This window comes from Solea senegalensis, linkage group LG20 (genome assembly GCF_019176455.1).
Source record: "Solea senegalensis isolate Sse05_10M linkage group LG20, IFAPA_SoseM_1, whole genome shotgun sequence".
In the NCBI taxonomy this organism is placed as follows: domain Eukaryota; kingdom Metazoa; phylum Chordata; class Actinopteri; order Pleuronectiformes; family Soleidae; genus Solea; species Solea senegalensis.
In genome coordinates this window covers 5,095,120-5,121,062 of record NC_058039.1, presented here as the reverse complement: position 1 = coordinate 5,121,062, position 25,943 = coordinate 5,095,120, and the positions used below count along the sequence as shown (strand labels likewise).

The 25,943-nt window shown below is 40.2% G+C and overlaps 1 protein-coding gene across 5 annotated transcripts in view; it reads left to right on the top strand.

Moving 5' to 3' along the window:
* Positions 1-25,943, top strand: part of trps1 (trichorhinophalangeal syndrome I) — a 102,617-nt gene that overhangs the window by 61,334 nt on the left and 15,340 nt on the right. The gene's annotated exons all lie outside the window — the stretch shown is intronic.

Genomic DNA, 25,943 nt, shown 5'->3' with positions numbered 1-25,943 from the left:
GCTGAGAGCAGTCATTTTCAAAGAAATGCTATTAATACTCCTTCATCTGCAGCCCCTTTGAATCACTTACAGGACAAGGATCATATGCACACCACATGTTGCGAGTAGTTACATTAACATCTGTAATTACTCCGTCATATCTCCAGCACTTAATGTAGCTTTCTGTTGGCCAACAAAGTGTGTACAAATGTCCCCACATGTTCATATGTCTCCATATCGGTTTGACCATTTGTCCATGTGTGAATGATTCCATGATATAATGGTCTTTGTCATAAATTGTGTTCACTTTTGCAGTATGACTTTTTAACTCGCATCACCCAGAAAACTGCCTGTTGCTTTGGCGACCGAGAGGAGAAACTGACGGTTCCCATGGCTACTTCCTGTCAGTCAGTTCCCTCACCCTACTTTGTGGCCCACAATGCTTTTCACTTCCCAGTGATGTCATGGACTGGAAGGGAACAGACTGCGGTTTGCCAGCACCGCAGAGCTTATTGGCTATGATCACATTAGATCAGAATAGACTGGACTGTGTTTTGTGTGTGTGTGTATGTTGTCAGGACACTGACATGGGTGTATGAAAGTGGTAGTATTAAGTGTGAGAGAGTGGTGTTGGTGGTGAATGCGTATGCACATATCAGTGCGTAAGCTGTGTGTACGGCGTCTTTGAACAAGCTGTGGGTTGGCCTATTGCTCTTGTGTGTGTGCGTGCATATGCGTGAGTGTGTGAGGTGTTGGCAGTAACTTGGCAGACGGTGCAGGGTGGAGCAGTAAGAGTTGTACTCATTATCGTGGGTGGGGCTGTGTGTGTCTGAGAGAGAGAGAGAGCGAGCAGAGAGTGAGACAGACGGACTGCATGCGTGAGAGAGAGAGAGAGAGAGGGAGGGAGGAAAATCAAGATGAAAATAGGGTCAGATAGAGATAAAAGGGTGTAGCAAAAACTTTACTCCGGAACACACAGTTTTTCTTTTATATCTCTTTAATGAAAGAAGAGATATTTTTTGCTGTACAATTTAACAAATGAGAGATACAATATGGTAAGTCTACATGCCGATGTGTACCTGGGCAAGACACCCAACCCCAAGTAGCTCCTGGTGGCTGTGTCAGCAGTGTGTGAATGGTTATGACAGATATGTGGTAGAAAATGCACTGTATAAATATGTGAGTGAATGGTGCATGACAAATTATACATGGCATATACTGTGGATCTAGCCATACCTTTACACCCTGCTTCCAGTCTTAATGCTGAATTAGGCTAAACATATACCAACTACACAAAAGGGACGTTTCCTGCACATTTATGCCTTTAAGTGGCATCTTCTATTTATTTGCAGTCTGATAGAATGGAAAGTATATCATCCCATTGTTTCACCAGCAAACTGATTTTTAGATAGATAGGTAGGTAGGTAGGTAGGTAGGTAGATAGATAGATAGACAGACAGATAGATAGAGTCTGTGTTGAGTGGATGGTGTCAAGCCTACATCCTCTCTGTCCTGCCCTCTCTGTCCCCTCCCACCGATTATGTAGTTGTACTCATTGGCTCGGGGGACAAAGGAGTTTTTCAATATGTTTGTGTTGCTCCTTGGGAGGAGCAGCCTGTCACTGAACAAGCTTCTCTGGTTACTGATGACATTGTGCAGAGGATGCCTGGCATTTGCTCACTCATCTTCTTTTCTGCCACCAGAGTTAAGTCCAGCTTCATGCCCGCCACAGAGGAGTCCCCATTTAATGTGCTTTAAAAACACTTGTGATCACTGACTGATAAAACATCCGCAGGAGTTTCCCGCAGATGTTAATTGTTTGCAGCGACAGTCTGCTTTTTCCCTACATGTTGCATGTACATGCTGATGTTGGTCTGTGGTGTTGAGCTGCAGGTGTTTTGTGTGGCATCAGATGACAAAGTCCCTCACCAGACTCATGTGCTCCTCCTCCTGATTTCCTTGATACACCCCATGATGGATGTCTCATCAGCGAACTTGTGAATGTGATATGACTTATATATTAAAATTGGCTGCACATCCAAAAACATTTGCATATGTAGGCACCTAGTTTAGTGTAACCAATGTTATAGCTTTGTCTTAAACAATATCTGCATTTGAGAACATCAGGGCCTTAATGGTTTGAGGTGTTAAGGTGAGAAGAAAGAAGAAAGGGGGGGGGGAAGAAGAGACAAACAATTTATTAGAGACAAGGAACTGAACATGAGTCATTACTTTAATAGCTTCATAAGATATGGCCTTTGCTGCTATCTTTTTCCCTCCTCTCAGAACAATATTTATTCCCAGTTTCTATGGCATGCACTTTAACATCACACGCGAACACCAAATACACGTCAGGGGACACACGCTCACGGTGGCTGACTCATCACCAGGCAGAGGCAGGGAGGGGCATTGATGCAAAGATCATCTGAAATAGCTAGTGCACACACAATTGGTCCAATTTAAATTTGGCCTTTGACGTAACATGGCAGAGTCTGAATTATAAAAGGTGTATCCGCCCAACATACACAATTACTATTTTGTAAATGGCAAGTGAGTAGTATTAAGGGAGAGCTACAGAGAGAGGGTTGAGGAGTAAGAGCAATGATGAAAGGATATAGGGAGAGGCTTAGCAGGGAGGAGGGAAAGGATTAAAAAGTGACAAAAGTAGAAACAAATGGCCGGAGTCGTATTTCATCTGAGCATCCGTGTGCGTTTTTTTTCTTTCAACAGTGTCTGCGCGTGCTGCTCTGCTTCTTGTGTGTTTCCCTCATCCTCACTTGTTCTCTCTATTCTCCTCTGCATCGATCTGTCTCTCTCCTTTCCATTCTTTTTCTTTCATTTCCGTTCTTTTCTTCAAAGGACAACTCACCTGATACACAGGGATCGATAAACACACACACACACACACGTACACACAGAGACTCTAAGTTCTTAGTATTCTGCTATACGACGCTCTTTGCTGCTTAGTGAGGAGAGAATATTTTCTTTTGAAAGGCCTGATCTACGTATAATTGCTGCACTGTGCTGCCTTGTTGAGACAGTGCTCTGCTATTGGATTTGTTTTCATAGAGATTTATTACGATGAAAGGCATTTTCTCAGTCTGAAATTCTCTTCTTTGGCTGTTTGACTGACTGCATGAGACAAGGATAGAAAGCCTATGAGGTTTAGAGATGAAATTAAAGTAAAAGCTTGGTTGACGTTTCAGTTTATAAATGGAATGAGACAGGCTTTGAGTAATGGTGGTTTTTCAAATTAAGCGGGGCTGAGAAGGGTCCACCTCTGAGCCAAACATATGTGAACACATGTGAATGTAACCAAACGTATGAATCGACCCTGAAATTTAGCTCATCTAATAAATCCCAGACTGGTTTCAAAGGGAACTTCACCTCAAGGACAGCAGAGAAGAGTAGATAAATGGACGCTAGCAGGGAGAGGAAGAAATTGTCGATTTGACCTTACAAACATAATATGATTGTCTTCATCTTATGTGGCCATAATGCACTGCAGAAATGTGAACCTCCGGGGGGGTTTAAAAGCCCCATGCATGACATTCAATGCCATTTCAGTCGTACAGAGAAAACGGAGACAAACTGAGAGTGATAAACGAGAATGTGTGCTTTCAGCAGATCAGAGAAGAGTTTCATTAAAGTTTCTCTTGTTTACATTTCTGCCAAACGGAGCTAATTATGTTTAAAAGACACACATGCAACATACACACACATACACACAACTGTATTTTCATATTTCCATAAAGTTCTCATTACTTTGTGTCATATTTTCCGTCTTTCCCTGTGTGCATCCATGTGTGTCCGTCCACATGTGCATCTGTGTGACTGTGCGCGCACTTTAGCGTGATGTGTCTTCATTTGCATTCTGCCAGTGTGAGAGAGTGAATGTGTTTTGTAAGGAAATTAAAGCATGGATTGAACGTATTTACTGTGCAGATAATTAAAAAAGGAAATGATGGTGCTTATGTTTCTCTCGGTGTGTCACTGGGAGTTTTTTAAATGTGCTACATGTATGTAATTAAGTGTCACTGTTGGCATAGCATTAACAGCTGTCTGTGTTTATGTCGTTGTTACCACTATTTGTCTCAAAATCATTGTAGAATAAACAGCCCATACCTTTATAGATGCTACAAAGAATTGATGAACTTCTGATGAAAACATCACTTATTAGCCCGTATTATCCATTATACAGATGCATCGTGAATTATTAACACAAACCTGCAGTCCAGAAATGCCAATATCACTTAGCTCTCAGATATGGATATCACAATCAGGGTTTCCTTTGTAATTGGATTTTCGACCTGATCTTCTCTGATATTTATACAATGCTGGCTGAAATGCTCATTAAGTGCCTTCTGGTAAGGTCAGTTTGACCAGTATTGATTCATTCCCTTGTTTGTTAATCAGGAAAATTTGTCTCGAGAGTTTATGTGATAATGCGCCGAGCCATTCTTCTGCTACTATGTTTTATGTGCTTTAATACAAGCCACCATAACAATCAAGTGCTTTAACAGCCATTAAACATCAATATGGTAGAACAGTTATGAGCAGTCTTTTGCTCAGAGGAACATTTGTGCGGCTGTACTGTGTAAATGGAGCTCATATACACAGATGCCCAGCTAGGGTTAGAAAACTACACTTGGGCCCTTATGGAAAAGATGAGGAGAACTGGCTTTATTTTCTCTAGTCACTGAAGTGCAGTTTTTCTGTTTATATATTGCGTGTGTGTTGGAAAAATAAAGACACCGATAGTCGCCAAACTGGGCTCCTTTTTACTCTCTGTCTCTTTTACACAAACTCACACATTCTTGTTCAGCGTTCGTAGTGAGAACACTCATAAACATAATACATTCCCTACCCCCTTAACCATCACGTCTGAATGCCTAACACTAACCTAAAGGCCTTTAAAATTGTGAGGAACAGCCAAAAGGTCCTCATAAGGTCCAAATGTCCTCATAAAGATAGGTTTGAATTCAAATTTGTCCTCACACCCTAATAAAGACATCTACAAACACTGTTCACAGTTCAGTTTGTTTGTGTTGCAGTCATATTTCCCATCAGGATGTAGACTCAAATAAACACAGTCATGCTGGAAATAAAGAAGTGTGTGTTAAGTGTACCAGAAACATAATCAGACAACCTGTTTGCTATCATTTTGACCTGTGTATGTCTGTTTGGCCGTCTGTGGAAATACTCTCTCTACCCCTCTGTGTGTCTGTGTGTGTGTGTGTGTCATAGGTCTATCCCATGTGCGGCTTTACGCTGTGTGACAGTCCACAGCAGTCGTATTGTCTGCTAGGAATATTACATTTGGCTTGAAAAACAAATGACACAATTTCAACCACATTCAAGCCCGTTTTGGCTTTTCCAAATGCTCCCACACTTGCCACGAATGCACACATATTACAGCTGACAATGTGTGCAGTGGGAAGGTGACAGCTTGGCTCACCCGCCTCAAAAATTATCTAATTTGTTTGACAATATTTTGGCTCTTGTCTGGATTTTAATCCTCTTTCAAGGGTGCTTTGAATTGTCTGATTGACTGATTCTGACGATGACAAGAAAAAAAAAAGAGGAAAATTCAAAGGTTCCCTCTCAACCTGCTTAAGAAACTTGACTTATTACTACATCAGACAATTTCTTAAAGTGTAAAGTCAATCATCAATCTTAGAAAAGTAAACTAAATTGACTTTGAAATCCCAGGATTGGCTGTGCGGGTTAATTTTTTGGCAACAGGGCAACATGAGGATTAGTTGGATGCTCCTCAGCTAGAAAGCAGGCCTTAATCCCTCGTTCCTGAGGTGTTTCTCCATTTTGTGTCCTTGAGCAAGACATTGAATCCCTATTTCCTCTAGGGCTACTGCTGGGGAGCTGACCCTGCACTGGACCTTTCTCTGTTGGGGAGTCAGCAAGATAAGGAATCACTCCTTTTCGATTCAGAGTATAAAAAGGGTTTCCTCTGATTATCTAAACTTTACAGGCTGGCACTGTGGCAGCTGTCCTATTTATGACAAACCGCAGTAATCTGGCACCAACGCAGGAAAAACCATTAAACATATTCATATAGTTTTTCTACTGGCCTTTAGATTAAGTATGATTACAGGAATCTTGATTTAAAATGAACGACCAGAGCCAACCAATGTTAATTTTCTCTGAATGACGCAGTAGTGTGTATCTCATCATATCGTGTAATGTGGTATAATGAGTTTGACTTGAGCCTAACATGCCATCTCTACACATCCCCTCTCATTCCACTGAGTATTTCATTGGTTAGGACACATGTCGCTTGCACACGCAGCCTCTTGATTGGTTCATCTGGCGCCCATGACACAGATGTTCCACCTTTCCCGCCAGTGAACCAAACAGGTGTTTCTCATCATGTCGACATGGCAACGGTAAAACACAGTGGTTATTTTAGCTCCTAGCTGTAATTTAGACGTTTACATCAATTACTGTTACAATCAACTTACACACACACACACACACTCCCCCTGAACTGAAAGTGTGTGTGTACGCATGTGTGCACATGTGTGTTCTTTCTCATATTTTTCACTGTTTTGCTGCCGTGGCTTTCACATTGCAGTCTCTCTTTCTCTCTCTCTCTTTCTCTCTCTCCCCCTTGTGTGTAAGGCAGGAGCCACTCACCACAAGCTCTATGCTGGTCTGTGTGCGCACGTGCACACATGCAGACGTACATATGCGTGTGTGTTCACACATGGAACTAATACTGAGGCCAGATGTTCATTTTGCTACAACAAGAACTCTACACGCAATGCTCGCCAGAGACACACACACACACACAGACACACACACAAATGCATAGGGTACCACTCTGGCAGCGTTTGTGTAATTAGGAAGCTGATTGGTTAGATTAAAATTCCATCTGACCCCTGACCAATAGTTAATTTGAAAACCATGCCAGCCTTCTCTTTCCCTCAGTCTCCTGGCTCGAGTCTCCGTTCCTTTCCTCAACTCTTATTTTAATCTGAGGTTCTGTCACACAATCAGGCCTTTTGCCTTCTTGATGGTGACTGATGTAATTTGACAAAGAAGAGAAAACAGGCTGGAGAAAATGATGGTGAATTGTACGAGTAAAGCTGCTTCCAGTAAATGACGGAAAGTAGATTGACAAATGAGAACAAATGACTTTTTTTTCCTCTTTTTATCCATTAGTGTAGCCAGGCCATGTAATGTAAAATTCTCCTGCTTAGCAGAATCACCTAATGAAGAACAATGTGCCTGTTTTTAACATACAGTATCAGTTGAAAGAGTTTTTTTGTCTTTGGTTTCTTCTCTTTTCTGATTTTCTTAACTTTATGGCCTTTTTTTCCCCTGAGTCTTATAAATGCGTAGGTGAAGGGAAACAATGTTATTTCTCTTTACTGATAAAACACAGCAACAACAAAAATATTAAGTAAAAACAGGTCCTAGACATTCAGTCTGCATTTCTACATGCATTGTACTGCTGTTTTTAGTTTTCCCTCCTGCTTTGCGACAAACATCTTTAATGCATCTTTCACTACGGCCATGTTTCAGTATGTAAGAGGAATTCTTTTGACAGATTTGACGATTCAGTAAAGATCTAAACGTGCACTTCCTAAATCCCACATTCAGATTCTCGTCACATACTCGCCCTCAGTCATATGCAATACACGCACACACACACGCACATACACACACACAGGCCTGACTAGTCATCTTGACACTTTAATCCACTTCACTGTAGGACACCTAGTCACACCCTGCTTTGGTGTGTACAGTATGTGCAAGTCTGTGAGAAAGAGAGTGAGAAAGTGTATATGTCTGTGTGTGTGAGTCATCACTGCCATGGCAACCTTGGTGATCCAAGGCCCTCTTGGCAAGGCAGCAAGAGTGCTCTGGGCACATGCCTGCGCAGCAGACTTTGCATCACAGTGTGTGTGTGTGTGTGCGCGCACGGGCATGCATGCGTTTGTGTGTGTGAGTGGAATGTAAAGTGCATCATGGAGATTTTCACACTTCACAGTGAGAACACACATTCACCATCAGACTTAGAACCACACGCACACACCATGTATACTGGATATAGAGGTATAAAGCAGGAGAGTTCATCACTTTTCTCCCCCCATCTCTCTCTCTCTCTCTTTCTGTCTCTCCCTTAACTCGTACCTTTTTCTCTGTTCGTCTCTCTCTGTGTGTGTCCCCCGTGAGGTCTTCACTCATTACAAATTCTCCACTAGTGTGTGTGTGCATGTTATGAATTCTGCTCCATCGACATGATGCATCTTGTATACTCAGTTTCCCTTAAGACCATTTCTTTTCTCCCCTCTCTCCTTCTCCCCCTCTTTTTTTTTATCTCTCTCTTTCTCTGTGCTGTGCAACACAACAGGACTCGACACAACATGGCACAGCTTCGACTGTTTAGGACTTGTTTGCTCCTGCAGTATATCAGCTGGTCCTGTGTAGCTCAGTGGATAGAGCCACAGCTGAAGACATTATAGTCAGGTTGTGTCGCAGAAGCTTTTTCAGCCAAGGTGTTTTCATTGACTGTTATATTTTGGGCCTCGTGCCACTGCCTCTCCTCATAACGACTAATGTCTCCCACCGACAGCGCAAATGAGGCTGTTAGTGAGCAGTGTGAGCACCAATTTAGTATTTTTCTTTGTAAAGGAATGTACACAAAATGGTGCCTGACAGGTTGATGACACACTAGTGGAGACTGAAAACGGCAACGCTGATGGAACAAAAATAAAGGACATAAAAATGACATAATATTACTTATGCACTTTGAGACAATGGTTTAACGTATTTGTTTGAAATCCGATACAACCAAATCAACTCCACTTGTTTTATCATAAGGATGTCGCCCTCCTGGCCTACTACTAATACTAATTATGTTTTCATCGTTTTTAACCGGAGAACCTGTACATTCAGATATTGACACAACCTAGATTAGTAGTTTGAGCTTTGAACAGCTGAGTAGAGGTTTCTTAACATCGGAGGATTAAACTCTGAGTTATTGCAGTGTAAATTTAAATAACCCATTAAATTACAGCATGTTATTAATTAACAAAATGTTTTTCTTTTTCCATCAAGGGACGCCGTTATAACTACGTGGCGTTCAGTCCATTAATACTGTTTTTATTGGCACTTGTGCTCATAGTCTCTTATTTGGAGGAGTTCGGGGATGTGAATCGCAGTTATAAGAGTTATTCAGATATTTCCAAATGAATAAGGGTGGATAAAGAGACAAACGTCTCTCATCATTTCGTTAACATCACCCTAACAGTGGTATAATTTGTGTAAGTGTGTGTCTGTTGTGTGTACTCTTCCTTTACTTGCTGTGTCCCTTGAAGATGCGTCATTGCTGCAGGTGTTTGGCTTCTGAGATTGTGCAGATGCACACATTTGATATCGCTCTCTCTCTCACACACACACACACACACACACACACACACTCCACAACAGAAACATTTACACAGTTACAGTATGTCCCAGAGTCCCATCTATCCTGTTTCTTAATACACCAGGTGCAGCCGAACAATGTGTGTATGTTTCCGTGTGTGTGTGTGTGTGTGTGTGTGTGTGTTTAGGCTCATTGTCCTTGAACTTCTTTGTGTTGCTTCCAAAGTTGTCTTCATGATTTTGCTGCATAAACGTCCAACAGCAACAAAGATATAAGTTATGAATGTTTCACAAACACATTTACTCACAGTGTTTATTGAGTCTGGCCGTAACTGTAAGTCTATGTTAATGTTTCTCATTATAAGAAAACATAGCAACTGACCTCATGTCCGTTTGCACTGGATCAACACAATTACAACAGTATAATCTCCGAGATGTTGGAACCACAATTCATCTCTGTAACAGGATATTCTTGTGTTATTTAGGCCAGGTCTGATAGCATCCACGTTCGTTCCTACATGTATTCCTTTATTTTGGGTTGAGGTCACCGAGATAGCCAAACTCATTTCAGAGTGGAAATCCATTCTGAAAGTGGACTAATGTTATTCCTTTGATCTAACACAGATTACTGATCAAGAGCGACTGTCTCTCTCACTGCAACTACGAGAGTGGGGAAATGTGCCAACTAGTAAATAAGACAATTCACTGGTATTTTTTAATATTCATTTATCAGTACGTGCTTATGTCTATTAATAATAATAATCCGTCATACACACACCAAGGAAACTGCTGACATCTTTGCTGAATATAACTCAGATATGTCAAAAACAAATGTTAACAGATAAATGATCTTCCAAATTTTAAACCCAGGTTGGTTTGACCTGTGTGTATTCAGAAGGAAGGACAGACATATATATATATATTATTTTTAATATAATTAAATAACGTTTGCGTTTAAAGCACCCAACACAATTTACAAACACACCCTTGGCTTCGACCTTGACCTATCTTATTTTCTGACTGGCACATGCAAAGTTTTCTTGTGCAGGTTCTATTTGTCATTTCTGCTTATTTTTTAGTTATACCTCCACTTTAACACCTGTCTGCACATTTGAAAGCTTGTGTTTCTTGCCTTGCTTTCTTATTTTTGCAGTGTTGCACTGGTACCACATTGCAGGTCAGGCACACAATTTAACGGAACCCGGTTGAACGTCCTTGCAATAAATTTGAAGTTGTTTATTCGACAGTCATTTCTCTTTTCTATGAATCGATAAAGCCTGCATCCTTAAGGTTACATGAGCTGACTTTCTTTCATTTCTGTCCACATGAAACATCACTTTGACTATTTAAATGCATGCTTTTATTTACAGCCAAATTAAAGCAGTCCTCTGGATTCTTTACTGCCTTTGTTAGTGTGGCATTACGTTTGTTAGCCTGTTTTAAATCACCAACTGTCAGACAGTCGAATCGCACAGAAAGAAATCACAATATAAATCTCACTAATAGAAGCATTGCTCCTCTAGTGGTCAAAAGCATATCTTTAGTCATTGGATACAGCTACATTTCACCGTTAAGACTAACTTTAATATGAAAATGCTATTTTTAGTAATTAGTGAGATTTATTCTGTATACAGCTATGTTACATGCACATTTGTATATGCTGTATAAAAAGTACGCAAACACACAAACACATGGACGCTCTTGCACATATGTGAAAGATCATCATTACTTAAAGCCCCTCATTTTCAGATCGAGCAGGAAACATTACATTACGTGTTACATTACCTCAAGACCACCGCGTGTGCGAGCAGTAGGCATATGAAGGGAGAGAGACAGAGAGAGAGAGCGCTGAAGGGAACAATTGTTGTGAGTCAGAGAGACAGAAAGAGTCAAGGAGGCATGACAAAGACAGGAAGATGTGAGAAGACAGAGGGAGAAAGAATAGAGAGAAAAGGCAGAGAGAAGGAGAGAGAGATAGAAGGTAGCAGCTGCCAAGCTCTGAGTGGGGTTAAGCATCACCACAAGTACAACCTAATAAGGTCTGAAAGTGTGCATGCACGGCACGCACGCACACACACACACACACACACACACGCACGCACGCACACACTTGGCCGGTGTTCAAACTCTGTGTTTCTGCAGTAAGCAACTGTAAGCAGCAACTCACATCTGCCCCAGAGACTGCAAAGCTGAACACTGTTGTGATGCATAATGTAAAAAACTTCCTTCATGATATCTGAAGCTGTTTCAGTGTTCACTGTTCTGACAGTGTGAATCACCACGTCTTTCTTCTTGTGGTTCTTCAAAACAGCAACACCTATTAACACAAAAGGAGACAAATTAACCAGGTGTTAACTTGTACTGTTTAAAATGTTTAACTGAAAATTCCACATACTATACTGTGTATGTAATGTGTGTAATGTGTCCATTCTGAACATCAGCGCATTAGCATATGAGCTAACCAAGCTATACTTGTTATCAAATATGAAAGTTATGTAAAATTCAGGCTGAATCATTTTAATATGGCAGATGTTGAAGATAAAATAGTTATAGTTTCATTACTCAGGAAATGAGCCTTTTCTATTTATACCAGGAGCCGAGTCAGCTCTGTGGAGGCTGCAATTTTGGACCAACATGTTTTTACAAAAGGCCACAAATGGATATGGAAAATAAACAGCTTTTGAGTTTTGATGCAAAGGCTACATAGATTCTCCAGCACAAACTTTACAATTTGAGCCTATACTTTATTCATCTACTAAATTGTATAAACATCCCTTTAACTGGAGGCTGATAATAAGACTGTGAATCTTTGTTACTCAACTCACCAAACCTTCCATTTAGTGCTTACAATCTACTTAAATATTACTGAGCCCCGGCCACATTTCACACATTTTATACTTAAGTTAAAACACGTACTCGACTGTATCAGGTACAAATAACATTACCTGGTCTGAGCAATATGTCGTGATCTAGTTTTGAGTCCAAATGCAAGAAATTGAGAGAAAAACTCTTAGTGGTTCTCCTTTATTTGACACTTCTTAATCTGATTTAAAGTCCATAATGTTGTAATGTACACGGTTTAGGTTACACTTTCATCAACTCTGTGTTTATTTGTTCTGTAGACAGGTGAAGTGTCGGGAAAACAGTTACACAGCAGATGTACTGGCCCGAAAGGATGAAACGCTACGGTTGTGGTGGTGATCCATATCTGTGTTTTTCACCCGTTCCTACTATTATTGCGCCTTGAGCAGGATATGGTCGCCAGATTTCGAACATCAACATGCTCTTTGTCTTGGTAAGACAACTCTCTGTGATAACTATGAAAACAAACATGAGCATCGCTGCAGCAGATTTGTTTATTAGACAGCCACAATAGTGTGAAAGGTCTAAACAAAACTAAATGATTGCTGTTGAGTCCCTTACTATCTTTGAGTGACGAATCAAAGTGGACGTTGGTGCCTGACGCAGCTTTCCGAAGTAACTTAAGACGTCAGAATGCAAATTGTAAATCCCCTTAGTTTGCGCACAGTGAAAGTTATATCTCTATCACACACACACACACACACACACACTCACACGTAAACCAGAATAGACAACCCCTGCTCTCTTGCTCCCTCTGCCCCTGGAGGCAGGAAAGAAACTCTGACAAAACAAAAAGAATGATGGGAGGATGGAGAGATAGGGGATAACTGCATGTGCCCTCACTCACTCAGTGGCTGTCGCTTTCTTCACAGACTGCGTATTCTCAGTCTCTCTTTCCTTTTCTGCTGAAGGGAGATTAAAAGCTGATAGGAGATTGCAAAGACATGTTGCACTCCTGTTCTTACACACACGCACACACTCACACACACATGCGGACAGGGAACATTAGCCCTTGTATAGCTGGGAGCCCTTGATGTAAAACACATGTTCCTGCCTCAGCAGTGTGTGCCGGTGTGTCTACGGCTGTTTAAACCAACTTTATCGCTCCATCAGTTCAGAGACAAGGAACGATTCATTCCGAGAGCGAGAGAAAGGAGGAGGGTGGAGAGGCGTGTGTGTGTGTGTGTGTGTGTGTGTATGTTGGAGACAGTGATTGACAGTGATATTTATTTATCTTTTGTTTCTATATTAATCAAACTATTGGTAAGTCAGGCTGCTGTTATTTACAGTTGTACAAGCATGATAAACATTTAGTGTTTAATGATGGACGACATCAGCCGTCTTAGTGCGGTGAAATGTTTGACAATATTATTTACGTCTTTCAGTCGTTCCATTAATTTTTTAGCCACAAGTGATTCCACAGATGAAGAATGTATCAGTTGAAAGGATTTTTTTAAATTATTATTATTATTTATCCTCTGATCAGTTCAATAATAGTGTTAGTCCTATGTGCACTTATCCAATGGACTAATGAGGTGTTTAGCAACTCAGGAACTTAAATTTCATTAATCTATAATGGTTTTAGGTGCCAAAAAAGTCCCTGCTCTGGAGATAGCACAGTTATTTAGGAACCACTGTGGTGGCATTTACTGGACGGAATGTTGTCAGCAGCTCAGACACAGAAGAGTGTAACAGGCACAGCTTCATTCACACAGTAGAAAACACTAAACTTGTATGGATATGGATAAAAATGGACATTTGTTGATATTTAATATGCTTTGAAGACATCTGGAATTTGGTAGAACTTTAGCATATACTGTATGTCACTCAGTCTTTCCTTTGATGCATTTAAAGGTACAATGTGTCAAATGTAGCAACATTTATTATGATGTTGCATGATGCAGTTGGATTTCCCCCACCTCCAGTTTGTCCATTGTGGGCTTTTGTAAAAACACGGTGGTCTCTGCAGAGCTGATCCATCTATTGATATGAATATATAAGGCTCTTTCAAATACAAAGCAGCGATTCATAGATTAAAAACTATTGATTGTACATTGAAACCAGCTCTAATATGAAAATACATAACTATAATTTGACACTGGAGTCTGAGTCATTCAATAAATTATATAATGGAATTACACTTTTGCTCAGTTTCCAGGTTTTAGCAGAATTTTAGTTTATGTAACTCTGAACTGTTCATTCAAGAAATATTAGGTTGATCCATTATGCTTTTTGTGGGCCTAATGACAAGAAAAAGAAATAACAGAGACACTTGGTTGAGATCAATAATTAATAATGAAAGTCAATTCAGCAGATTAGTGTGTGGAGTTTCTCTCTCTGTGACTCGTCTTTGTGTGTGTGTGTGTCGCCCTCACTTTAGTTCTGTTCTTGAGTTGTGTTACCGGAGCAGTGGATCAGAACTGTTCACATTTTAACTAAATTGCAGAGTGCTGTGAAATTAAAGCTACAAAGCATACATGTCGATAACATTTTGTTAAACCGATTGATAGGACGTCAACCGCACAAAGCGAAATAGCAGAAAACAAATAGATTTGCTTTGATAAAGGTTTCTTTTTGCCGCCAGTCGTTCTATCAGACTGAACTCATCTACATTTAGATTCACGGGCTCGTGTGTGTGGTCATCCGTACCTTTGATTTAGTGTGTGTGCGTGGGTGTGTGTGTGTGAGCAAGCTTTATTGACCAGCAGATGAAGGCCGTGTGTGATGAAAAGCAGGCAACCAGATGGACTTATGGGAAATAAAAACCCTTTATTTATTTATACCGTTTGATTAAATGGCATTTGTTTCTGTCTTCTGGTGTGTGTACGTGAGTCCATGTGTGCAGCGTGCATGTGTGAGTGTGCGTTTGTGTGTTTGCGTCGTATTTAATGACAAATAGAATAGAGGGATCAGAGCAATCAGGTTTGAATGATTACTATGGGAGTGAGGGAAAGAGAAGTAGAGGAACAGGGAGCAAAAGAGACAGCGTCAAACTTATTCTTACACATCATCACGGCACAGAAAATATTGCTTCTGTTTGTTGATCTCCCCTCCCTCCATTCCCTCCATCCTTTTGGCCGTGCTTCCTCATTCTCCCTGTTTATTCATCTCCTTGAGATGGATTCCAGTTTTTCTTTCCTCCCTCTTTCAGCATCTGTCTCTGCTTCGCTGCCTCTGTAATGGTGCCATTAATTACTGTTTTTTCTTTTTAAAAGAAAGCTTTTACACTACTGCCCCTGGATATTTTTCTATTTTCTGTTAGTGCCTATTCATGATGTATGAGCTCATTTTTATACAAGATGCTAAAAAAAATGTCATTTGACATATCATGGTCATTACAGGGCTGCAGCAAACGGAATAGGTAGTGATTGAGTTTTTGATCTTTTAATTAATCTAATATCGATTTTCTTTGTAAAGCTTAAGAAGTATTGTCCATTACATTTTTCCATAGCCTGTGGTGTTTTCCTTTATTTTGCTGTGTAATTCAACCAACTATTCCTGCAACAATGGGTTTTGTGAGTCTGTTTAAAAAACAAAAGCAAATGGCCATTTTCCACTATGGTCCCAGCTCGCCTCGCTAAATACACCAGACCCCTCTGTTATTATTGAGATTTTAGACATTTCCCTGGTAATTGTTGGAGATTAACCACCGTTTTTAGGATTGTTGAATCTTTTTAACTGATCTACACTTGTTGTACAATTGTTCGGCTTGTTCTCTCACATTGCAGCTGTAAACATCAATTAAACATTCAGAATCATGTAAGAAATGCAACTGATGACATTAATATTAAAAACTGTGAAATGATCAATTCAGGTAAATGTGTTTGGCAGGTTAATATAATACAGTACCTGTACAGTTCGTACTTTCCTCTGTGTTGCCTCACCTTTGGACGGATTTGTTTAAAGTTGGTGTCAAGTGCATAATTTCAGCTGAAAGGCAATCTGATTAAATATTCAGGGATGTTCTTGTGGTGAACAGTGTGGCGTCCAAAGGTCACCATCCATTAGTTCATAAATATGTGGTGTATAACTCCAGGTTGGGAACTAAGGCCGTTTTTTAATGCACCTCCCTCACACTGTGAAAGTTTTAATGGAAAGAGAGAGAAGTGAAGTATGTGAGTGCAAATTATAAGTGGTATTTTTTGTTAGTATAAAAGTTATTATATTATATTTGAAAATAATAATTTATTCTGAAGCCTTACCTTAACCATTCAAACGAAAACATGATCGATGTCCCATGTAATGAAATGTAATTTTGCATGTACGTTTGCTTGGTTTTGTCTCATTAAGGTGATTTCAGCTTGGATGTTTTTCTTCTTAAGTTTATTGGCTCATGATTGAAATGATTTTTAGAAATGTGGCTCCCCAGAGGAGCTGAATGTCCTGTGTCTGCCAGTACTAAGTACTGTGTGTGTGTGTGTGTGTAAGTGTAACAGTCATTTTTAGAGAATACACTGTGTGTCTTCATAATGTACACTACTGCACTGACTAACAACCTGCAGCTTTTTAGAGACCCTCATTTTGGCCAAAGAATGAATGTGATCTGTTGATCTGCTCTTGTGTGTGTGTGTGTGTGTGTGTGTGTGTGTGTGTGTGTGTGTAAAAAAAAACGAAAGACGAGGAGTGTCTACATATGTTCCAGCACTGATTCCAACCTCATAAATCACTTCAACTGGTGTTGAACAGTCAATCTTTATCCTTCTCTCTCCCTCGCTCTCTTCCCCTCTCACTCAGTAGAAACACACTGTTCTTCCTCTGCCAACAGGGAGATTTGTGTTCTGTGTCTCTGTCGTATTAGATTAGAGAAAAGACAGAGAGAACAGAGAGCGAGCAAGAGAGTGAGGGAGAGGGAGAGGGAGGGTGGATGAGGAGGAAGTAAATGAAGGGAGGGAAGAAGACGGAGTGAGAAAAAAGGAAAACAAGATTTTTTGCAGTTTTCTTGGCAGTATTTGTGTGTGTGTGTGTGTGTGTGTTTGTGTGTGCACATGTGAGCACTTCTTTGGCCATCTTGCCTCCTCAACATCACCTCTGTGTGTGTGCGTGTGTGTACTATGAGTGTGTGTTTGTGTGTGTGTGTACTGTGAGTCTTTATCAGTGTCTGTGTGTCCTGATGTTATCCAGATGTGCAGCTACGGTGGACAGTAAAACTCAGAGTTATTGTCATAACATTGTTGCTCACTGTGTGTGTGTGTGTGTATGTGTGTGTGTTGGTGGATGGGGGTTGAGTGGGTTGTTGAGTGGGCGTGTGCATGTGCGTTGCTTCCTGTCATCGTCCTAACACTTTATTATCGAGCTGATGGAGAGCCAACACATGACACCCTCTCTGTCTGACACACACACACACACACACACACACACTCACACACACACGTACAAGCAAACAGAAGAGTCACTTTTCTGCAGTGTAATTGGTTCCACTATATATTTACAGACTCTTTACTCCATCTGTGTCTAGAATGACCAGCATCTGCTCTGTTTGCTCATCTGTGTTGGTTGAGTTAAGATAGCTGGCAGTGATCTGCAATCAATAGGCCCTTTGGTTTAGTGAATCTCTGTCGGAGAGTGGATATACAGCTTTGTTTTGCCCAAAATTGCAATTTGAAAGAGTAAAATTTTGAAATTGCTTGAATAATGACTGAGTGAGCCTGACTGATAACTCGCTTCTTTAAGATTTTGCTGAGCCTGAGTTCCTCATCAACAAACATAATTTAAACCTAATATTCATCCACAGTCTCATATGTTCTAAGGGGTCAATACTAAAATGTTGCTTAATTCATCAGAAACTTAATGAGTAAACTAAATGGCTTTTCATAACCTTAATTCGTGCCTGCTGAGTTCTCACAGTTAATACTTTCAGCAGAAGTGCATAAAGTAGGCTTTTACATTATGCTCAAAACGTAGTTTGTAGTGACTATAATGCCTCACATAGGGCCTTAATGTTGTTTTGTTTCACTTTCTGCTTACACCCTATTCTACTTACTGTCAGGAACCTGACGCAGGAAGAAAAAAAACAACTCTTTGCCAGGAATTAATCCCTCAAAAATGTTATTGTACCTCCAGTACATCCACTGGTGATGTAAATTTGTCACCTTGAAAGCTGTAATTTGTCAGTGTCACTGCCCAAATGTGGAACTTCACAGGCAAAGAAAACCAATTTTTCTCAGTTGGTGTTTTACTGTTGGCCACGAGTGGGAGCTCTGAGCTGTGGCTTCCTGCACATGTATATTAAATATGTCGTGTTTACAAAAAAAATCACACACTGTCCTTGGAGAGAAAGAGAGAGGAACTCAGTATAGTACACCAATCTGGCCCACAGGATGAATTTGTGAACATTTTTATTAATAATAATAATAATAATAATAATAATAATGTGAAATAGTTTATTTTTCAGGTCCAGATACCTGTGACTGAATGTTTTGTGCCTTTTGTAGATCCACTGTAAGAAGTTGAATTTAGACATAATAGTGTTGAAGTTGCACTTATCTTCCTCAAGAAATTTCAGGTGGTTCATAATATGATTTGTAAAAAGGTACTTCATTAAAATGTAGAGTTTCTTGTTGTTATGGCCCCTGAAGTATAATGAGTTTGACAGCCCTGGTTTAATCCTTTTACTGAAGCTCTCTCTATATGTTCAGTTCAGTATAATATACCTATGACGGTGTAAACAATGGACTCACCTGGACCTGAAACTTAGCCATAGTCTGTCTGTCCAGCTATGGCTGCAAATGATTAGTACCTCTCTTCAACCACGCTCTGTTTGCTCCACCTCTGGCCAGTGGTGTCTCCCTTTTTTAAAAAAAATTGTTTTCTCACTATGAAGAAATGAGAGAAAGATATAGCAGGAGATAAAAGAACATAATGAGGGGAAAAAATGGAATCTGAGCCATGGACTCTCTGCTCATTATGGCACCACTGTCTTTCTGCAAATGTTTCCCTCTCGCTCTAACCCTGCCTGCCTCAGTCAACCCTTCCTCTCTTTCTCAGTCATGATGAGGTGCTAACTATCACTTTGAAGGTCGTGATATTTGCTACCTGGAAGTGTCCTGAGTGAGTGTATGAGCAATGTGTGTCTGTATCTATGTATCTCATTATGAGTGTGTGTGTATAGCAGTGTGAGGGGAATAAGTCATCCCCCGAGCTGTATTGGGATGAATGTGTCTGTGTTTTTTTTTTTCACCACTTGTAATTTGTTCACTTTCTTCCCATTCCCCCTCTCAATCCGCCTTTTCTGCTTCCTCTCGTTTTCTCTGAGTCACTCTGTCCGTTTCTTTTTCTAACAGATTGCTTTCTGCGGGCATTGGTGGCAGAGAAGCGATAGACAGAGAGATAAACTGAGATTCCTTGTCCTTGAATGACCCAGTTCCATATCTTGCTGAAAATGAGTTGTAGTACTCTTCAACTGTCTTCTCTATTTCAAGGATTTTTGTCATTGTCATTTGTTTTGGAGTTAATACATTTTGTTTAACAACCCAAAAGATGAAGTTGGATTTGGAGGAGTTGCACTCATTTATGACAAGTACCATCTTGAGAAGTCAGAAAATAGTGATTAGTTAAATAGTTTGTCAATTTTTCCAAAAATCAAGTGGGAACACATTTATAACGCCACATAGTTCGTTTGAATCATTTGAATGTTAACAACATGGAATCGGCAAACATCCATCCATCTTCTACCACTTTATCCTCCACATGAGGGCGGGGGGCTGCTAGTGCCAATCCCAGCTGACATAGGGCAAAAGGTGAGGTAAACCCTGGACAGGTCACCAGTCCATCACAGAGACAATAGAGACCAACAACCATCCACTCTCACTCTCGATGGTCAGATGGTTAGAGAGTCCAATTTGCCTAATCCCCAAATCTGAACGTTTTTGGTCTGTGGGAGGAAACCCACACACACACGGGGAGAACATGCCAACTCCATGCAGAAAGGCCCTTGTTCCAGCAGGGATACGCCCTCAGATGTCCCTGGAACACACACACACACACACATATGAATGAGCCAGTTTACAGAGATTATTAGGTCAGGTTATTAGTGTCTCTCCACCAAAGCTGGAGATGCTATCAAGAGAGGACTCTCCCTCATGACACTATCATATGATATGATCCCCGGCTTTACAGCAGGCGTCTACGTGCACCTTCTGCTGGATTGTGAGTGGTACTACTGTGCTTAAACTGGCACAGCTTGTAATTTTAGCACTTAATTACAGATTAAGCGTGAACTTTACATCTCACGTTTGAATAGAAAGTGACAGGCTTAGTATAGAGCACCATCTTTCTTTAAAATGTAAATGTCAATGTTTGTGTCTATAGAGTATTGATTCCATATCTCATGTCCTAAGATTCAGGACAGTTATACATTGCTATAGTTGTGATTTATCCCAACTCAAAATGTATTATTATTATTATTATTATTATTATTATTATTATTATTATTATTATTATTATTATTATTAATAAATGTGTTTTGTGTCACACATACTGTAGGTGTTTTACAGTAGACAGCATTACCTCACCTAATACACACAATACAATTTAGTAATAGCTCTTATTTATAAATCACTTTTCTTAATATAGAAAAACAAATGGCAGATAAAATATGTATATGCCAAGTAGAGTTTGATTTTCTGTCATTTAAGAATTAATGTAATTGATGTGAAACACTTTTTCGTCTAACACAATGTGGGCATTGCTGCTAACACAATCTGGCAACCTATTTATCTGCACTGGCAAGTAAAACCATCGGAGATTAGGAAGTGCGGAAAGCTATGGATTAATTTTTAATTTTGTCATCTAGAAAAAACGCAGATTACAGAGACACTCCAAGTATGAAAAGTGCATGGGGGCACATTTGGACGAAGTCTCCTTGGGGAGGTGTGGCTTTGAATGTAGCTGTAGTACACTGACTATGGAGGTGTCAGGACACATTTGATTTTAGGCCAAGTTTCAAACCTGTTGATAGATCTGTGTGTTTGGCGAGGGCTGTGTGCCATGTGCGAGTCTAATTAGGGCCTCAGATACAGTGACAGCTTGTTGTGGAAGCCAGATAGGACACGTATCTGTAGTGATGCTGTTTTCTCAGCGGGTGTGTGTGTGTGTGGGGGGCCGTGTTAAGCACAATATGAAAATACAGGATGTCGGGGGAGATACTCCCCAAGCAACCATTTCTGTCTCTCGCCTCCTCTGATAACATGAGGGTTATCACACATGGTGCTACCTGGAGCAAATGGAACAAAGATGGGACATCGATTACACACGCATACACATGCACACACAGTCCCTGGAGAGTGGTTGATCTGTTTGGCTTCTTTTGACAGCTAGAGCATGGCCATCAACATCCGGAGTGTGTGTGTCCCTTCGAGTGCCTTTGCGGCCGCCCTGCAGCGGGAGGACTTGAGAAAGCAAGAGGAATGATGGGAGGTTGGGCTGGAGGAGGGGTTAGTAATTCAGATATTGATGTGGTAGAAGTCAAACAGGCCTTGGGCCAGTTGTACCACTTAACATCACTGGAGCATCGGTAGTGCCAGAACGGTGACAAAGAACCCTGTATGGTTAAAAATTAAAATATATCGATGTTTCAAAGCACCACCCCCATGTCGCCTGCTTTAATCAGTAATATAATTACATGGAAGAAGAAAAACAAATGCAATAAATACTGTCCACAGTTGATTGAAAAGAGATGAGTGTTATAAGTATATCAGTATGTACATACTATACACCTTTCAATACATGCTATATTATAAGTAAGGAAAACTATCAGTTGTGTCAGATATTAATAAAATACTCATGTATACCGCATTCCCACTGGTCAGAAACTGTTTAATCCTTTAAACAGCTTTTAAACCAGTTGTAATGTGTTTAACCAGCATTCACTCTCGTGTTAAATGACTGCAATGGACAACAGTTTTTATCGGCTTCAGCTTCGGCTCTATTTTCACCAGGCACAATCCTTCGTTTCTAAAACTGGGGGCATTCAGAATTTCAGCATAGTAGCCACAGTAGTCTTTTTGTTTTCATTTTTACCTGATACTAGACGATACCATCGGTGTTACTCACAAAGTTGCAGACTCCTAACTTATTTTACAAAATATGACTAGGTGCAGTTTTTGGTTTGAATACACACAACCTTGCTGAGCCTGCAGACACTTTTCCCTGCTCAGGAGAACTGAGAACTGCTCCATAGGAAATCTTACCAACAAGCAAGAAGCCTGGGGCAAACTCCAGAATATCAAGCCTACTTTAAATGACCTGCTTTGTATGTGGGAGCATTTTAAACTACTTAGACATGCTCTATGCATTTCAATGTGTTTCTGTTTATACAGACAGACGGACAGACCGGCAGCGTGTCGTGCTGTCAGTAACTCTTAAGTCTCTCACTATGAATAATAATACACCCTTTTCCTGAGCACAGCAAATGCACATTGCTACCTTACTACGCATTCACATGCGCGCACACACACACACACACAGACTTGTTATTAAACCTGGTGGATCACACAGAGAAGCAGCTACTCAACAAACTGACTGCTCCATCATTGACACCCCTCAGCAACGGTGTCAGCCTCCAGTCAACAGCACTCTACAACAGTCTGAAGGGTCTCTGACGGATTTGCGCTGTTGTATTGAGGCTCGAGTAATGAAATGCTAAAGCACTGTCAGTTCCACAGTAATGATGGTTAAAGGTCAAAGTATTCCAATAATTTCAGGCCCACTTCATCTCTGGCAGTAGTGCTCTCAGGTCTCATTTGCTTCCACTACTGGGTGACTGGGCAGGGAAAAAAAAACTTGGTGGGTAGTTAGAGATGGAACCATCAGGAGCAGGATGGATAGATGGAGGAAATGAGATTTCAATTGGCTTCAAGTGAAGAGGTAGAAACATGCCATTGTATTTTTTTCAGGAGGCCAATATTTGGCGTTTTAAGGCCAATTATGTGAATGTGGTCATATGCACATATTCACAACAGTTTTTGGAAATGTGTAACCTCTCCAGAGGTACCTGCACATGTATCATGATTATTGGAATGGAATACAATGTGGGATCAGGTATGAAGTTTTGGATGAGTTATTACAGGTTTATAATTTTCACATTAACGTAGAAGTTAAGTGTAACTAGCCGTTTTTCTAATATATGGGTTAGAGTTCATTCTCTATTTTTCTCTTAACATTTCAGAAAAAAAAAACCATCTGTTTATGTGTGTCCATGTATGTCTGCTCTGCTGAAAAGCATTATTCTGTCATCAGAAAGTGTTTCCTTTTGTCCTCCTCTCCCAGTGTTCATCTTGACCTCTGCTACCCATCCACTACTGTGACCTCTGACATTAAGACACACAATGACATGCAAACACCGTTCACCATCTGACTGAAGCCGAAAGAGACTCTTTTTTTTTTTAGTGTTGCTTTTTCAAATCTTATTATTGAATTGCATCATCCTTGACATTTTGGCATTCGTGTTCCTTCACCATTCATGCCACATGAACCACCACCTCCCGCGTAATATAAAGTAATAAAAATGGCACCAATAGTGAGGAAATTTCCCTCTCTACCTTTCGATTCATTCTTCTCCCTTATACTCCTCATCACCCTGGTGTCCTCCTCCTCCTCACCCTCCTCAGTCTTCCACACTAGTGCTAATTGGGGAGATAAAGTCATTTGGCAACCCTGTGTGTGTTATGTGTGAGGTCGTTTAGAGGTGTAATACTCTAAAGTGCCATCCATTATGTAGTTTGGTTGGGATTACGCTCCTCTTACCATCTCTTCTTTCCTCTTTTTCCCTCTAAGTGATTCTTATGTCCTACACATTTTTCCCCATTTTTGATTGTCTCTTCTTCCCTCCTTGTCACTCATTATTCCCTGTTTTCCTCTGTGTCTCTCTTCATTTAGGGAATTCTTGCCTGTCCAAGAGTGTTTGGAAATGAAGATGTATTTCGAGCGTGTGTTTGTGTATGTGTTTGTTTTAGTGCGCATCTTTGCCTTGTTTAATTCAGACCAATATCATACAATTAGCTTCACAGCTGTTGCCATCTGTCCTAAATGGAAATGTGGCTAACTGGAAAACAGATGGATTTAATGTGAATGTGAAAAGAGAGATATATATTCACTTATAAGGTTTAGTGATGGACAAAATAGTTTCTTTTCAGTCTACTGAATCATTTGAATCAAGTTCATTAAAACAAATTTATTCAAAAGATTTGTTCAGGGAGTCATTCACCAAATCATTCAGTGTTTGACCAGAGCTTGGAACACGTAGTCCAACTCACTGAGCTGAGACATGGCTGCACATTCAGTTCAGCTCTCAAACAAGTGAACTGTTAACTGTGTAGAATAAGCCACTGAGCTGAGCTGAGAATGTAGCTTGATAACGATGATGCGCAGTGAAAACTATTCTAGACCACTATTCTAAAACTATTCTAGATATATATATATATATGTATATATATATATATATATATATATATGTATATGTACATCACTTATTTCCTAAGGGACCAATAAAGTGGGTTTAACTATCTTGCCTTCAAGCTATCTTTCCCATCTCAAGGTTCATGAAGCCTAAAGCAGAAGATAGATACCATGTTTGAGCCAGTTAATTGTATATTTACACAAATTTACCCACGTGATAAGCTCATGTGCATTTGTTTCAACGTTCAGTATTTTATTTTTCTTTGTGCAAGTTGTGCAAAAAACATTGTTACACTAGGAAGTTACAATTTTTGGAAATGTATCCATTATCTACTTCTTTACATGTTCACAGTGGGCCCTGGAGTCAATCTAAAGTATATTTACATGAATTAATAATGGTAAAAATTGTTTTAATTCAACCTCAAATACATGTAGATGTTATGCACTGATAAAATATCACAATAAGATACAAGACAATCAGGGTTGAGTGGGTTGAGTGTAAACAAAAGCTCTGAATGTGACCCTACTTCCTGTTAAAGATATGGAATCCATGTCCATGTCTTATTAGATGCTGTTGTTTAATGTTTTAAGTTTAAGTTTGACACACAGTGTTGTGGCAGTTGTATTCATTGCCTCTCACTATAAGTTTAACTATTTTAGCCACACCAGTGGATTAGCTTGTAGCCCAGCTGTACCTGAGTGGGTCATGTGGGGCTGTGTTGTGTGGGAAACATCGCACTGAGCCATTCTCAGATAAACAATAAAATTGGATCTAAGACAGCTAATAAGATACTTAATACCAATGGATAAGACCACAGGTATGTAGGATGCACTTCATAATAACTCTTTTCTCTCTCTCTCTCTCTCTCTCTCTCTATTCCTCTCTCTCTCTCTCTCTCTCTCGCTCTCTTCCTTTGGGCAGTGAGGTGAGTTAAGGTTTCGGTGTCCTGGTTTCCACACCAGATTATGTGCTTGTGTGTGCGTGTGTTCATGTCAAAGCCCTTCAGGGCTTTCCCATGAAGACACACATACACACACATGCACGCACAATGACACGGTACATTTACCGGTCAGTGTGAAGTGGGCCACTTCTCTCCAGACACAAATATGAAACCGGAAAAGGAAGGAAATACATTTTATATAATTATAGATAAGGTAAATAACCTCTAAGCAAGGAAATGCACAAAGAGCTTTAAAGTGTAAGTATGTTTAGCTTACTATACTAGATAAAATGCAATAGATCACTTAAACACCTCAGTTTGTGACTGCTTAGAATAAGGAATGACTTCATCCGATCACTCCGTACAGATTATGGC